We start from the raw sequence: 4,920 nt of genomic DNA, 5'->3' as shown, positions 1-4,920 counted from the left end.
TAAAGAGGGCTTGAATTGTGTTCCTCATTTCTTGGCTTCTTCAGCATGTCTTACCTGAGTGTGAAACTCAACAGGAAAAACCACAAAGGCATTCATTTCAAAAAGACAATAGGTTGTTACATTTCCTGAACTTTGTTGATGAGAAACTCCTTTGCTCAGAGAACGTCTCCCAAAGCTATTGTGGTCCCATAGAACTTTGTTTATGCCAGTAAATCACTGAAGACCCATCTTCAGTGGTACAGCTAGTTCAGTACTGATTGTACATGAGATCCAAATCATAGACTAGCATCAACATTACAGCTCTATCTCGACATTGTAGCAACCTCCAGAGAAATTCCAGAATTTTCAGTGGAGAAAATTTCCGATGAAAAAAATATAGTCTCTTTCTACTGAGTGGATTCTCAATAAACATTTGTGGATTAAATTGAAATCCAGGTATAAGCCAAGGTGATAGACTGTAGGGTCATTGAGGTGCCAAGGACAGTGGAAGGCCATGAGCATGGAAAGGTGAGAGTGGAACTGAGAGAGGGCAGAGAAAGCATCTGGGAAGACTTTAAAACACATGCCAGGCTGTGGAGGTCAGGCTTGCCTGCTGTGTATGTTCCAGGTTGGCAAAACTGTGGTTATATCTGGAAACTTTCATGCAGCACGCAGGAGGCCCTGGTTCAATTCCCGGCCTTGCACACAACTATAATCTCAGTATTTGAAGGAGGAAGCAGAAGAATCAGGCCTTCAAGATGTCTTACTGTCCCCTTGGTTCATAATAGGGATAACAGAATGGAGCCTGATTATAAAATCTAAGATCTGTCTGTTACCCGTCTCACCTTAAGTAAATCCAGGTGTCTTGAGATGGGAAATCTTAATGGTTAGTTAGCTCCAGTGGCTTGAGCACTGTCTAGTTCAGTAAAGCTCACTTACTAAAGGGCAGGTGAAAGGAAGATGAGAGGAAAACCCGGCCGCCCTACAGAATAGACTACTCCAGACCACGTGGTTCCAAGGGGGGGGGGTAGGTTTATTCAGGGAAAGGGCAAAGGTGGGGAGAGATAGGTGGGAGAGATAAGAGGTTAAAGAGGGCGCGAGTCCGGTGTACTGCCTGTTTTATATGGGCAGTGACATAGTATCTCCCAGGTAAAGGTGAGGGAGCCAGGTGGATTCTGGGAGCATGGGGCTGTTCCCTCGGCAACGATGTGGGGGTCGCCTAGAAGTGACGTCATTGAGTTTGGAGGCTGATACCAACATACCTCCCTTTTTTTTATTATAAAGAAGAGAAGAAAAGTGGAGGGGAAGTCGATGGTGAAACGGGGAGTTGGGGCGTAGTGTCTCTTAAACTACTTCCTGCTGTGTAGGGGCGTAGTCTATTGTGGGGAGTAGCTGGCTTTCACCATCGGGGTCCACTAGGTAGATACGTGTATCAGGTTCCTCTGTGGACAGCGGCTGGTAATCCTGTAACAGGAGCTGATTAATAATTTGGTTAGAAATAATAACACCAGGAGGATGGCAAGAAAGGGTGTTATAAAAGAGAGTATCTTGTTTTTTATATGGGTTTTTTTCAAAAAATCTTAGAACTGGAGATCTCACGTTCCTTAAAAGCAGTATTCTTTCTGGACAAACCGGCGGAGACCATTTCAGGACATCTGGTCCTCGTCGGTTCTGAAGCAACACAGCTGGAATCTCGCAGGTCTTATGGCGTTGGTGGTATAGTGGTGAGCATAGCTGCCTTCCAAGCAGTTGACCCGGGTTCGATTCCCGACCAATGCACCAATGAAAGGAAGATGAGAGGAAAACCCGGCCGCCGTACAGAATAGACTACTCCAGACCACGTGGTTCCAAGGGGGGGGTAGGTTTATTCAGGGAAAGGGCAAAGGTGGGGAGAGATAGGTGGGAGAGATAAGAGGTTAAAGAAGGCGCGAGTCCGGTGTACTGCCTGTTTTATATGGGCAGTGACGTAGTATCTCCCAGGTAAAGGTGAGGGAGCCAGGTGGATTCTGGGAGCATGGGGCTGTTCCCTCGGCAACGATGTGGGGGTCGCCTAGAAGTGACGTCACTGAGTTTGGAGGCTGATACCAACAGCAGGTACATAGAGGATTAACTCCGGGATATCTGCCCCCATTGTGGGCAGCACTGTCCAATAGGCCAGGGTAGAATCAAAGGGAAGGAGGGTGCCTTGCTGATGATTTCATATGGGAATCTTGGGGTGTCTTTGAGAATAATGAAGCCTTTCTTGGCTCTTAGCTGCCAAAGTCACTTCAGGTTCTTGTCTCATTAAAGAATGAAATTCACAGGCTACAGAGGGTGAGCTTTAGACATAAATTTATTACAGATTCATAGATGAGAGCTTGAAGAATGGAAGAGTGGGAAAGAGACGTAGACACACACACACACACACAGAGAGAGAGAGAGAGAGAGAGAGAGAGAGAGAGAGAGAGAGAGAGACAGAGAGAGAGAGAACCTCAAGGAGCCTCTTTGATTATCTTCCTGGATGGTGTTTCTGATTTGCTTACAGTGATTTCATAAATAAATAATGGCTGAGTAGAGAGGAAAAACATATCCAAAACTCTCTTTATATCTGTCTTGTTACTATATTGTAAGAATTTTCTCCTGGAGTATGTATGGGAGTACTAGGCAACATACATACCCCATCACACTGTCTTAATGACAAACCAAGTTGGGATCCACCAAAATTCAAAGGCTTGCTTACAGAGCAATGGGTGAGGTTTTATTGGTAGAAGCATGCATGACTTTAAATCAGCCATACTGGGTAGTCTGAGTGTAGCATGAGTAATAACTTGCCATGACTGCATAGATGGAGTCTCCTTTCTTCATTACTCAATCTATATGCTTTATATTCTCCTCAAGACCCCGAGGACACATGCAATTAAGATAAAATTTTATGTAAGGAGCTGGGCATAGTAACTGCTGACTTAGGTGAGGGTCTCATGACAACTTCCACCCTTTCCTGTGAGAGAAGGTATCTTAGGGTTTCTATTCCTGCACAACATCATGACCAAGAAGCAAGTTAGGAGGAAAGGGTTTATTCAGCTTACACTTCCACACTGCTGTTCATCACCAAAGGAAGTCAGAACTGGAACTCAAGCAGCTCAGGAAACACGTCTGATGCAGAGGCCATGGAAGGATGTTACTTACTGGCTTGCTTCCCCTGGCCTGCTCAGCTTTCTTTCTTATAGATCCTAAGACTACCAGCCCAGGGATGGTACCACCCACCAGGAGCCCTTCCACCTTGATCACTAATTGAGAAAATGCCTTACAGCTGGATCTCATGGAGGCATTTTTTTTTCAACTGAAGTGCTTTTCTCTGTGATAACTCCAGCTTGTCAAATTGACACAAAACCAGCTAGTACAGAAGGTAAACAGTCAACAAGCCCCAATGCAACCATCTCTTGCAAGCAGGCCCAGTTGAACTTCAGACAATGGTGGCAATTTGCCTTGGAAGATAGTCCTGTACAACATACTAATTGTATATAACTTACATTCTCAATTAGATTTTGAGTTCTTAGCAAGCACAGGTCATGCAAAAATATGTTTGGAGTTTCTCTTAGTGACTACCAGCACTCTTCCCATGTAGCCACTTTGTAAATTCATTATAAATTAAACCAATTGTTGCTTAATACTTCTGACTGCACTTTGCCTCTGATTTCCAGGAGGGAGATTCCAAGTCCTTGGAATTTTCTGACTAGTATTAGTGTTTTCCTTATTCACAACACACTTGCCTCACACTTGATGGTTGATGGAAGCAAAATGACCTATTGTGGGCTACTAGATGGCTCCATATGAAGTTGGGCATGCTAGAACGCCTATTTATTTCTATGACAGGAGACTTTGGGTCTCTTGATAGCAATTAAGTATTCCATCCTTTTGGGAAGGGAAGGAGCTGGAGTTGGAGTCCAGTCATCCAGCCAATGGTTTAAGCAGTTGGGCCTACACAGTGAAACCATGATATAAGCTCTGGAACCTGGGGCTCAGTGGAGTTTACTGGCTGTGGAACACGTTCATGTTTTGAGAAGTTGATATGTTCTTACTACTAACAGATAAGGCACACAGTATTTAATACTTGTGCAGGCTTCGTCATCTGCTTGGTTCCAATCAACATTCATAACTCAATTACACTTGTGAGTATAATGGTTTTCTTTACTGACTTCAGCTATTGTCTATATTTCTCAGTAACTGGAGCAAGGTCTTACTCTGCTGTAATTGACCTATCCTAGCTTCTGGCATGGCTCATAATTTGCTCCTGGTAGTTGTTTGCTGGAATGGTAGTGGTAGTGTGTTACTTGGAATTTTCACATGTGCCAAGCAGAGTTTGATTCTTCCCAAGGTGTGATCTCACAGTTGAGACCTAATTGAAGTCTCCATAAGTACAAATAACGTCGTAGAAAATACAAAGCTGATGCCATTACCAGACTTTAAACATGGTTCTGAGGTGACTGGAAGGTAGTTATACCATGTGTGTAGTTTCCTCCTTCTGTGCTTTTCTCTTGGCATTTTTGCTGCCATGCTCTATCATCTTTAAAAAGAAACTGAAGAAATTCTAAGCAAGAAGACTCTGAGTAAGGTTCAGGAATACAATTTAGTTCCTAGTTTGCTGGTCCGGGTGTGGGCATTCAAGTTTGTCAGGCCTGGTCATGTGAATGGTACCCTACGTGCTCTCATAGTAGAGAAGTGGATGGATTTGTGTAGCACAAAAATCTAGCCTCACACACCAACTCCTAAAACGTAAGCAAGCTCCCCAGCAACCAGAGTTGCCCAAGAATGACATTGAACACTGAAAAAAATTCACAATATTTAAAAATTTGTTTATTTTTCCAGAAGATACATATCCTTCTTAAAGTGTTGTGCTTCTGTAGATGAGTATGCTTGTGAATGTGGGCTCATGTGTACCGCAATGTATGTGTATGGAGGTCA

General features: G+C 43.7%; 1 non-coding gene across 1 annotated transcript; it reads left to right on the top strand.

Moving 5' to 3' along the window:
• Positions 1-1,686: 1,686 nt before the first annotated feature.
• Trnag-ucc (transfer RNA glycine (anticodon UCC)) lies at positions 1,687-1,758 on the top strand. Its single transcript has one exon. It is a non-coding gene; the product is annotated as a tRNA-Gly (tRNA).
• Positions 1,759-4,920: the final 3,162 nt, after the last annotated feature.

Source organism: Arvicanthis niloticus, chromosome 2 (assembly GCF_011762505.2).
Source record: "Arvicanthis niloticus isolate mArvNil1 chromosome 2, mArvNil1.pat.X, whole genome shotgun sequence".
In the NCBI taxonomy this organism is placed as follows: Eukaryota; Metazoa; Chordata; class Mammalia; order Rodentia; family Muridae; genus Arvicanthis; species Arvicanthis niloticus.
This window is presented reverse-complemented; position numbering and strand designations above follow the sequence as displayed.